We start from the raw sequence: 12,837 nt of genomic DNA on the forward strand, positions 1-12,837 counted from the left end.
CGTACAGGTGTTTCCATAGTAATTTCAACCTGGGTATAGGTACACTAGTCCCTTTTTGGGGATAGTTGAATTTGTCTAATAGTAAAGTGTAAAAAGATAATGTCATTGCTTTTTACAAAAAATGTCATCCATGCCGTGTTAAGTAGTCAGTATTTGGTTCCAAGAGCCCAACATTTGAAAATAAATCACAATAAATATTACAGGATTCATTACTGCCATATTAAATCCAATATAGCCTCAAATTCCGCAGTGAAAATAATATCGTAATAAGTTAAGGCATTGAAAGTAACGGTTCATGCTTCTAGAAAATGGTCCTAATTGAATTTATTTTCTGAATACCTAATGAATTGTAAACATTTTCTTTGAATGTTGACATTTTTTGTGCGTAGAAGTAATTAACGTTTTAATATGTAGCCTTTTATGCTAATCAAAAACATTATTGTTTTCAATTATGTTAATCGGCTTACACAGTATTTGTGGCATTTTTATGCATGTTTCAGAGCAATTATTGGTGCATATTTTCGTACCACTTTTCTTTTTTTCTAGTTTTAGCGCATTTTTTGTTACAATTCTTCCTGTTATTTTTGTATAGTTTTCATGAATTTTTTTCGTAATTTTCGTGCTATTCTCAAGGCCGAATTACACGGGGCTCGTACTTGTGCAATTTGACGTGTGTACGAAGGCGCAGTAACATTGCGTCGTGTGAAGCAGTGAATTGCAAGATGGCATGAGAGAATGCGTGGACGAAAGATGGCAGTATGGATCCTGTTCTAATTTAACTCGTGCATTCTCGCAATTCCGCGCCATCATGAGTAATTAATGCTTATTTTCCCGCGAATTTTGATGCAGTTTTGATGACTTAAAGTTTTCTCTCAAGTTTATGTGCAATTAATCTTTGTGGAAATTTGTATTCAGTTCGTGCAATTTTCTTATGATTTTTAATTTAATTTTTCGTTCGTTTTTTGCTCCATTTGGTGATTTTTTGGCACATTTTTTTGTGCAACTTTTTGTGAAAATATTTTGTTACAAATGTTTGAGTACTTCGTCTTAAATTTCAGTTTATATTGAAACGAATTAATTTATGAGATTATTTACTTGACTTTACCATATTTGTCAATCCTTTCGAGTAATTATTCCTTCTCGATACATATTTATCAATAATTAGATTTTCTCTTTCCTCATATCTTGACCTCATTTAATTAATGATTAATTAATTCCTTTTTTTTTACAAATACGTGCAAAACTAAGCCCTGATGAAGGTTTTAAAATAAATCGAAACGCTGGCTAACAACTACAGTTTTGCCGGCTTCGCCGTTTAATTTTGTGGGTGAATTCCTCGGTGTATATACATTTGCAACGTGAGCGTGATTGCGTACAAAGTTAAATGTTTCATGCAGTGCTTTGATCGTCTTAACGCCTTTTTTAGATTAATCACCTCCTCCATATTTCACTGAATACTCCGGCACAAAGGAATGCTGTTTTTTTTGATAAGGCGGAGTGTATTCAACCGCTCTGTACATTAAGTATCCATTCAAATCTCAGATATTTTTCCTAATTTAATCTGAAAACTTGGAATAGCTGTGATGCAGTTTTTTCAATATATAATAATGAGATCATTTGGTAGAGGAATCGTCAGATTTAATCAGGGTATTTTCTAGCTTCGGAGAATGATGGAATATATCTTAAATGCAGACATACGTTCTTTGTGCTGCCAGGGTAGATCTGTGCTGATGCGATCTGTTTTCCGGGTTTAGTAGGGCTTCTTTCACTGAAGGCCGACATCGCTAATGGCTAGGCTATCAACATATTTGAATCCCCCCAACGGGCTTTCACCGTTTAGGACACGTTTATCTTCTTCGATTTGGAACTTCGTTGGTGCGCGCGTTGAATGCTCTCGGTACTGACTCCAGGTCAGCAACTGACGATGTCTCGACGGCCGACTTCGCCTGCAAGGTATGGGTGAGGCTAGGTCTATTCACCGGTAAAGCACCCATTCCTTATTCGTTGGTGTGGTGACTGTGGCGATATTTTGAGATTATGTGAAATTAAAAATTTGCATCAATACTTTGGGAAGACGGTCGATGTGATATTTGTAGTTTTAGAAACTAATAATTATAAAAAAGTGTGGACTGCCTATTCGTTTCTCCTTCCGAGTAACGGCTCGCACGTAAAGTTTTTGGTAATTTATTACCTCACCCCCAAATCGGAGAAGTCTATAGTCGAGAGGAACGAAAACTCTGATCCTTCGCGTCCATAGATTATTTTTACGTTGCCACCACTTTTCTCACCATCATTCCTTTCTTCAACTTCTCTCAGTCGTGTACTTGATTTCAGTTATCAGTTTTCTCTTTCCACTTCCACGCATTACTTGGTCATTCACTCTTGTTCTCTTTGCCTGCTCATGAAATGGAACGGTGGAAAAATTCTTTCGTCGCGCGCTCTTTTTTTACTTGACTTTTATTAGTAGATTGCAGGTGTTGTACTTGATCCCATTTTGGATCTAGAAACGTAAAACTATTGAACTTTTCTTGGGACAAACTGCATGATTGAAGTTGGGCATGGAAGGCTAAATTCTTTGCACTGAGCTACACGATTACGTGGGTACGTTATTTCTGGGATTGATTCCAATGAAAGGATAACTCAAACTTGGCTCATATCTTTGGAAACTTTCACGTCTAATCTATAGTGATTTTTCGAGAATAATAGTAATGATTGATGTGCAAGAAAGCATTTTAGTTTTATAACGTGGATAATTAAGTAAGTAATTAAAAAAGTACCTTGATTAAAATAATAACTCAATTTTTTATATCATTTTTTTGATTCTGTATCAAATAACAATTTTTACTGAAAAATTTGGGACGTATTTGGAATGCATATTATTAAATATAAGTTTTATAATTGCGGAAAAGTCAAAGAAACATTAAAATAAACAATAAAAATGACTCTGCAACTTTTTACGAATATTTGTTTTCATGCGGTCTCCCAGACCGCACGTCACGGATAGTGTAAAAAATATTTTACGTCACTGGTTAAGGGTTGATCCTTTACAAAATGGGGGGTGAACATTGGATTCATCCCTTAAAAACTTTTCTATTAGCTACCATATCATGTGCAATAAAAAACGAAGGAAAATGGTTATTTCAATGTTTTTTAAAGTTTTTTTTCTTCAATTTTTACCCCCTAAATCTTTTCAACCCCAGTCAAGTTTGCCTCTTTCATGACCCTGATAGCCTTAACCCATTTTTTTCCCAGTGTTCCAAAATCGGAACAAAAATATTGATCTCAAGAATTGACTATATCTTTTTTCCATTAGAATATTTTTAAATGATATGAATTTTATTAGCAGCGGGTAACATGAGTACTGCCATCATTGCAATTTTAATGCGTCCCTGCCATTATTTTTTAAACTTTAAGATGCAGAATGTATATTTTAAAATTTCTTAAGCTATGAATATTGATTTTTAAATTATAACACTTTTTGATACAAGGATATTGATTTTCTTTCCGGTCATTATGTTGTGCAGAGTATCTATTTTATGATTTACGACAATTTGATAAAATGTTTTTCATGCTCACATTGTTATATGAACAAAAACAACAGTGTTCCATTTTTGGAACACTGGGAACGGTTGGGAAAACCCTTTTTATCCAGCTTATAAATTGTATTACAATCGAAATCCAGGTGCTAGTGAAACTATGCTAAATATATTTTTGAAATTAAGTGCAACATTACAATTGCGTGGGAGTAGTAGTGCAGGAAAAAGTGTAAAATGTCGAAAGACTCGTCTGGTTCATGTACTTCAGTCCCCATTTAGCAGTCAAATGGAGAGGGCACTGAGCTCATGCAGCAGAGAGCAGCATTTAGAGTGATGACGAACCACGGAAGATATTTTCTAACTATTTTCATTGTGTGCCATTGTTTATTCTATTTCAACTATTGATACTTCGCTTGATACTTTTTATGAAAAAACCAACGAGAAAAGTAAAACAATTAAATGTTTTCCATATTTACAAATATGTATGAGATGCAAAACCTGTCGCATCCTCATCACCGAACCTCATCCCGATAAATTCCTTGCCTTCCCTCTCCCCTCAGTGTCTGACATTTCCTGCAAAACAAAAAACATTGTGTATATACTGTTGTGCCAGAAATGCCCCGCCTTTTACATCGGCTTATCCAAAGAATGCATCTCTGCGTTCGGTGGATGCTGCTCTGCATCCGAATGAACGGGCATCGCTCCTCGTGCAATAGCGTTTCTTCTGTTTCTGCTTCCCTTCCAGTCGCCGTTCATGCTTCCTCCCATAAAGCATTATTTGACGAGTGCTACAAAGTGGGAATATTGGCCTCCATCCCCCGTCTTCCACCCCCCTAGAGCTGAAGGACCTGGAGCAGGCATGTTTTTTGAAACACTGGGAACGGCAACGGGCTCGGTTGGTCTCCCGACGATCCTGTATTTCCCCTTGTACGATTGAGTACGAGTACGACGCAAAATAAACGGATAAAGAGCTTCCAGATATTACAATCTCCTTTGGTTGCTAGGAGTCGGCTCCGTCTGCCGAGTTATTTTTCGTCGCCACTGTTGCGGACGTAAGGGCTGCGCAAAACGGTCTTCAAATAGGACGGCAGTTCCGGGCAGGGAGATAGATAGACGGGAGAGGTCGACCAACGACAGAAGCCACCAGTAATTTCACATCAAATTTCCTGGTCTAAACGTAAGTCCGACCCGTAGTTCTTCTTTACTATTACTCTATTTGGTCTCGTTTCTGAATTAGTGAGTTTTCTGAGCTAGAAGAGTTCATTTTTATTGGCTATAATATAAGTAAATACCTTTTTCTTGATTGAAGCTCTCGCGGCTCATGATGATTAAAAATAAGTCACATACGGGTGTATGCCGCGTGTCGTAATGGAGATTGCCCCGACGTTTCGCGACCGACTGCTGGTCACTTTTTCAAGGGAATAATGCTGGGATTGGTTTTTGCTGTTTCTTTATATTTCAGGTGGGAGGGGTGGGCGGAGGGTGTGATGCGTTAGGTCTTGAGGGGGAAGATAACGAAATGTTGCGGACGACTGGGTTCCAAGTACTGCTGATTCTTAATCCGGTATCTCTATTGTAGTTGTTCTTGTTCTTCTTTATTTCTATGGCCACGCGGATGAGTCGGGTTTTTAAATGTTTTATCCTCGCGATGACTCTTGATTTTTCGAAGTCGATCGCATATCCGGTGGCTCCGTGCTCCGCTACGGCTGACTTTGAAGAGTAACCCAGTCGAATGGCCCGCTTGTGTTCTTCTATCCGAGTTTTGACTGTTCGTCCCGTTTCCCCGATGTATTTCTTCTCGCACGATCGGCAGGGGATTTCGTATACTCCTTCAATTTGAAGTGGCGTCCTATCCTTGGCATTTCCCAGGAGGTGTCGTACTTGGGCGTGTGGTTTAAAAATGGGTTTAATGTCAAATTTCCGGAGGATGTTACCGATCTTATCCGTCGTTCCTTTCACGTAGGGGAGGAAGGCTTTCTTTTGGCTAATGATGTCTTCTGTGTCTTGGGAATTGTTCCTGTTGTCCTTGTTGATAATCTTTTTAAAATTGCGGGATATAGCTCCGTTGTCGTAACCATTAAGACGTAGGATGGATTTCAGCTTAATAATTTCTGAAGATAGATTCTTCGGGTCACTCAGCCGGATCGAACGTTCAATTAGAGAGGTCATCACAGCGTTTAATTGAGCAGGGTGATGATGAGAACTGGCATGGAGATACCGATTTGTTGATGTCGGTTTTCTATACACGGCATGGCCTAGGCTTTCGTTGTCATTCTTCTTCACCAAGACATCGAGAAATGGCAGTTTTCCCGATTCTTCTATCTCCATTGTGAATTTGATATTGCTTTTAAGGGTATTTAAATATTCAAAAAATTCTTCTCACTTCTGTCGACCACGCGTCCAAATGATGAAAGTGTCGTCTATATACCGTAACCAAATTTTGGGTTTATGCGTTGGATTTTTGATTGCCACTGTTTCCGAGTGTTCCATATAAATATTCGCTACTGCTGGAGAGATGGGAGATCCCATCGCCGACCCTGAAACTTGTTCGTAGAAATTGTTTTGCCATCGGAAGAAAGTGCTGTGCCGGCAAATAGATGTCAGAGAAGCGATGCTCTTGTCGAACATTTCTTCTATTAGTTGGACCGCCTCTTCTCCAGGTATATTCGTGAAAAGTGACGTGACGTCAAAACTGACGAGAATGTCCTCCGGGTTCACTCCTATGTCCTTTATGATTTGCAGGAAATGCTGTGAGTTCTTTACGTACGATTTGGCTTCCTCTACTGTAGGATGTAGAATTTTTGATAAATATTTGGCCAGCTTGTACGGTGGGGCGTAATGGCGCATACGATAGGTCTCAGAGGTATATCTTCCTTATGTATTTTGGGTAACCCATAAATACACGGAGTTTTTGGATCTTGTGGTATCAGCTTCATTCTGACTTCTGGATCCCCTATGTGCTTCTTGATGGCTTCTGTGGTTATCCTCTTGAAGCGAGACGTTGGGTCGCGTTCTAATTTTCGGTATCTCTTATGACCTCTTCCATCTTCTTAATTTAGTCCTCTTTGTTTAATAATACCGTCGCATTCCCCTTATCCGCTGGTAGGATGATCAAGTCCTCGTTCTCACGAAGGTTTTTAAGAGCCATCCTTTCTCTCCTGGTAACGTTGGCCTTCTGATGTTGGGATGCGGCGTTCCTCAAGATACGGGATGTGTCCTGTCCTAGAATCTCTGCCTCGTCTGGGGAAAGATGGCCGATGGCGCTTTCGACTCCGTAAATGATGTCTTCAACGGGAATTCTCATTGGGGTCAAGGCAAAATTTAGTCCTTTCTTTAAGATCTCAGAATCTACGCCTAGTGGAAACGGGACGAACAGTCAAAACTCGGATAGAAGAACACAAGCGGGCCATTCGACTGGGTTACTCTTCAAAGTCAGCCGTAGCGGAGCACGGAGCCACCGGATATGCGATCGACTTCGAAAAATCAAGAGTCATCGCGAGGATAAAACATTTAAAAACCCGACTCATCCGCGTGGCCATAGAAATAAAGAAGAACAAGAACAACTACAATAGAGATACCGGATTAAGAATCAGCAGTACTTGGAACCCAGTCGTCCGCAACATTTCGTTATCTTCCCCCTCAAGACCTAACGCATCACACCCTCCGCCCACCCCTCCCACCTGAAATATAAAGAAACAGCAAAAACCAATCCCAGCATTATTCCCTTGATAATGTGACCAGCAGTCGGTCGCGAAACGTCGGGGCAATCTCCATTACAACACGTGGCATAACTACGTAATTGAGTATCATAATTTCTTTTCAGAAAGGCATTTTCTTTATTGAATCTACATAAGGTGGATCGGAGCACGTTTACGCGGATTTTTTTCAATGTATTTTATTACGTTTTAGCTTAAGAAATTTTGGGCATTGTGGTTTTATAAAGCAGTTAATGAAATAAAAATTATACGGATTCAGTTGTTGGCTATTTGTGTTATTAACCGTAAAAAAATGGTTTTAGGTCCAAGTCTGTTGCATAAACTTGGCCCGTTCACGGGGCACGTCAACGCAACGCTAGACCGACGCTTGACTGATCTCAAAATCGTGTAAGAAAAGCACCTACGGAGCAGCATTCGTATCAAATGACTTTCGGCGTGCCAGTTATAGTATCTCTGTTTGGAAAAAATGCACTGCGTAAACGTGCTGCATGCGTAAACGCACCTCGGTGTGTCCTACACATTCGGGTTTAATGTCTTGCGTCAAGCACCTTCTGATAAAAAAGTTTTTGTTTTATTATCAGGCGCAAGATAAATTGGATGAAGCTAAATAAATATAGCGAAGCGAAGCAGTGACGCAGCGAGAGGGGTTTATGGGGGTTAAAACCCCCCCAAGAGCTCAGAGAACTTTTTTATAAAAACTTTTGTTACTATTATTAGGGGGCGGATGAGTAAAAAACAAAACATATTTATCTATTCACACAGCTGCAAAACCCACTATTTTGAATCATTTATCTTAAAAAAAAGTCTGGGGGAGGGCCCCCACACCTCTCGCTTACCTTAGCGAGTTTTCTATACCCTACAGACCCGTAGTATTAGCTGCGCCTAAAACCCCCTTAATTTCTAGCTGAGCTCTTGAAGCGAAGGAAGAAATACAGTGGATGGTTTACCGACTCGTTAACATACCACGTTTTATTGACCATGAGAGAATCATGGGTTTTCATTAGCACATAAGCACAAACATCACAAAAACTGAAATACTGACCATGCGATTTGTTAATCGTTATCACGAATGCAACACGAATTGGAAATTGAATACGTTTGTTGGGATCATGGAATCTTCGGAATGAGAACTTCTTCATCTTTGAATTTTCCTTCCTCATTTTTGAATTGAAAAAAAAAACGAAGTTAGTCATTACATAATATTAATACTTTGACGCAAGTAGCCTGTTAAAAGTAATGGCAAAATATAGTTTAAAACTAATGATGCACATTAAAAGAAGAGATTAATTTCAAAATATCAAAAAAAGAATGAAAAAAATGTTTTTTAATAATATCATTGAGAATTGAACCACTTCGCAAAGTGTCCCTGCTTTGAGGAGGACTGTAAATGAGTTACATGATCGGGCCTATTTGCTGAGGGGTGGCACTGAGGTCTTGTTAAGCTGTATCTCAGGCTGCGCCTGAATGCAACCGACTATTCATTTGTATCGTATAATAGGACATAATTTGGGAATTGCGGGTGACTTCTGTAAAAGTTATCACCGTGGCTTTAGTGTATTCACTTTATGTCTTCGGGTGCAGGGGCGCAGCTAGGAATTGAGGCTAGGGGGGGTTTAGGGTAACTAATACTTACGGGTGTGGGGGTATTTTATACCCACCAGGGTAAGCAGGAGTTGCAGGGGCCCTCCTCCAGAAATTTTTTAAGAATTTCAAGTTCAAAATGGCGATTTATACGGCTTTATAAGAGATATTTGATAAATCCTAACATTATTCGATAATTAATACTGATTCAAATAAGCAAAATGGATTAAACTTAAAACATTCTCTGAGCTCTGGGGGGGGTTTACCCCAAACCCCCCTCCCCCAAAAAGAGAAAGGAGGCTGAGCGAACATAACGTTGCCAAATGTACCATAGCCGCCCTACTTGGTCACTGAAAACGCGTGAGTCATTGGTGGCCACAGGTATTTTTATTACAAATTACAGGTTTACAATTTTTAAACGAAGATCTACCGTGTTATGTGAAGCTACGCCCAAACGTATAAGCCCGTAATTCAACTCGAAGTGCTCCGAGTCATGGTACATCATTTTGCGAACAGAAAGGGGACATCTATTATGGATGAAGTAAACTATATTTATTTTGGAGATACTAAAGTTTTCTAGACAGAACTCACATTAGCAAAGTGCTTATCCAACTACAGGCGATAATCTTATATGTTACTCTTAGACATTTCACTTTTTTTGCCATTTTAATGGGAGGGGGATAACAAACCTCTAAGTATAATGGTTTCAGGCAATTTTAATCGCTCTCCTGTTTTCACAGCTTTTAAGCCGTTCGAAACCACAAACTGGCCACCATCTTCCACTCCCCTCTCTTCCTTTAGATAACAATTGAACTTCCTCTTTCCTCTCAACTTGGTGTTTTGCCCTTGACCAACTCTACGGCCGCTAATCTGGGGGGAATTACACCGCGCTGTTCGCATATCTAACGGGAGAAGGCGTAGTAATATTGTGTATTCCGACCCTGTTGCAATGCGGTATTCTGAACGGGAGTAATCCATGCTTCAACTCCATCGGCAGACGTAATTCTCAAAATTTCTTTAGCGCCGGTGCAATTCAGTATCCTGAACGGTAAATCGCACCCGGTAGGGTCGAAATAATATTAGACCGTAATGCCTCGTTCACATAACGATTGTCCGAGCAATAGGATGGTTTCCTATTATTTTTTTATTGCCTAAATCGAAATATTATTACTCCTGGAGTACGTATTTCACGCTTTTAGATTTTTAAATGACGATATCTATTTTTCGCGATTAAATGAAAAGTGATAATTTTCAAGCGCGCGAAAACGCGACGGGTAATTATGAATGCCGGGAAAACTCCCGTGTGACGTCGTTCTGGTTCCCGCTGCCGCAAGTGGGGTGACCTTGGGGCGAGGCTTTGAGCGCTGATACGACGCAGTATGCTAGCAGGTAGCAGAGTACCATGCTAGCTGGTAGCGCTTGACTTAAATAAGGATTATTAATACCTTATCAAACGAGGAAAACTTTCCGACCTTAGCCAGTTTTAATAGGTGATTATTTAGACATGTTTCCCTAAGCTCTGTGCCTCATGCGTGCATTGGTAATCTCAGAGGATGTAAAACTCCTATCTACTCGTCTAGAAACTAGGTCCCTGTGACGTCACGTGGAGCGGCATCGCATGGGCGCCAATCTGGCCTTTTTCAAATGAGGATAAAATTGACCCTTGCGATTCGTCTAAACCGGTATTTCTAAAACCAAATAATTTGTGTATTATGAATACACTAATGGTGGGTAACGAATGATACCGGTAGCAGAGATTACAATTGGAGCTATATAAACTTGTTCCATATTCCATAATCTTTTTATTTCTATTGCCAATTCTTGGTACTTATTCATTTTTCCGGCTATAGTATTTTTGATGTTATGCGACAGTGGCACAGCAATTTCAGCTTTGTAACAAGTCTATATTTCTTGTCAATCAACATTATATCTGGTCTATTATTGACTAAAGTTTTATCTGTTTGGATCGGCAAATCTTAGTGAAGTTTAAATGAGCTGTTTTCAAGCACTTTTTCGGGTTGGTATTAATAGTATGGAGTCTTGGTATCCATTAAATTGTGTTGGTGGGCCAGTTTTTGGCAGATAATTTTTGCAACTTGATTATGTCTTCTTAAATATTCTGTATTAGCTAGCATCTTACAGCCAGATATAATGAGTTGGACTATTTCTGGCACTTGAAAACATCTTTTACATTTGTCATCTGTTAAGCTTTTATCAGCCAAGATGTACTTTGCATGATTTTTAGTGCTGACAACCTGGTCTTGTATTGCAATCATGAACCCTTCGGTTCATCCATAAAGTTCACCCAATGACAACCGTTTGTGTGATGAGGTTTTATCAACATGTGGTCGATTGAGGTCATTGATTATCATTATTAATATTGGTAAAATAGTTCTAGGAGTAAAGGTCAATGTATGTGATGCAAAAAAGTTTTTGCCAACGTTTCAGTTTATTTTTCAACTATCATCAGGGCTTAGCTTTAAACATATTTATTGATATTAATTAGTGATGGGTCGGTTCGATTCCTCGATTCTTCGATTCCTCGATTCTCGGCCAAGAACCGGAATCGAAAATGAGTACTTGCCAAGGTGAAAAATCGATTCCGATTCCAGTAGTACTTCAAACCACAAATTTATATACGACCGCGTTTCCAACAGTCATGTTCGCGCCACGTAATCGTAATAACAAAACACGTTATCTTCTAGGGATGTGCGAGTATTCGAAAGTTCGAGTCGAGTCGAGTAGTTGGTACTCGACTCGAGCGTTTCTAGAAGCATTACTAATGTCGAGTCGAGTAGTTAAGGTTACAGCGCTTTCGAGGCTAGCAGGTCCAGCAATCTGCCGACAGGAAGCGCTATCATGAAACTCATGTAACAATACAATTTTTAAAGCCGATAAGTCATTCTAATGCCTTGGCCTGGTAGTTTCAGCTTGCCGAATACACTATAGTTGTCGACGTGGGCGCCGAATACCTTTACGCCAGCCGCGGCGGCCGATCGTATTCCGACCCGGCGCACACTGGTCCGAAATCGGAAAAAGCTGGAATGAAGTCCAAAATTACCTTTTTGGCGATAGAGACTTGAACTTGGCGTAAATACTCATAAATTAATACCAGATATAAATGTATATGCCATTTTACATAAATAAGGCCCTTAGTGATGATACAGTGGCCCAAACATGACCAACTTTTCAAAACCACGCGCGATCTCATTTTTCCTCGAAAATCTTTGAATTTATCGAGGTGTTGTTGCGTTGGTATGATTTTTATGGAATAAAAAACGCAATGTTCCTTTGACCTGGTGCTTTGCCTATACTTTCAATGTCTTTTGAAGATTTTGGCTCTCATCTGTCTGGTTTTACATTGCAAAATGGCCGACCCGTTTTTCACATGAAATTTGACAAAAAGTAGACATTATCCTTCATTTACGAAAAATATAACTCGGAAAATTTGAACCACAATATAAAGTAGAGATTTTTAAAGAGTACTTAGTAGAAATCTTGGAAAAAAAACGTTTGCGACGAGAGAAATAAGAGCGATTTTTCAATCGCCTGTTAAGGCTGAGCTACACGCCGCGGAACTCTTGAGACCGATTTTTCAAGTTTTTAAAAACTTTAGTCTTGAAAATCGTCATTTAAAGCACGGATAATCGTCTTCATTGACCTAACACACTAAACTGAGGATGTTAAAAAGGATTATGCATGGATCGACTTGATCATTTAGCGCATTATTCGAGTGAAATTACTAAGGATTGGATATTTTTCAGAACCATCCTATACATAAGAAATATGGCTCGGGTATTGAAGAAAAGTGAAGAGATTAAGTCGGTTTGCTTAAGAGAGAGAAAAATTAATGGAATTCTTTAAGAACTTGAATTCCATGAAGATTCAAGATCCATTAAAACGTTGATATAATTTTTAATAGAAATTCCAAAGTTTCCGAAATCTTGCAATTTTGGTTGGAAAGTACTTACCACGTCACACAGGTGTGTAGCAAAAGGCAATTT

This window comes from Ischnura elegans, chromosome 8, assembly GCF_921293095.1.
Source record: "Ischnura elegans chromosome 8, ioIscEleg1.1, whole genome shotgun sequence".
Classification (NCBI taxonomy): domain Eukaryota; kingdom Metazoa; phylum Arthropoda; class Insecta; order Odonata; family Coenagrionidae; genus Ischnura; species Ischnura elegans.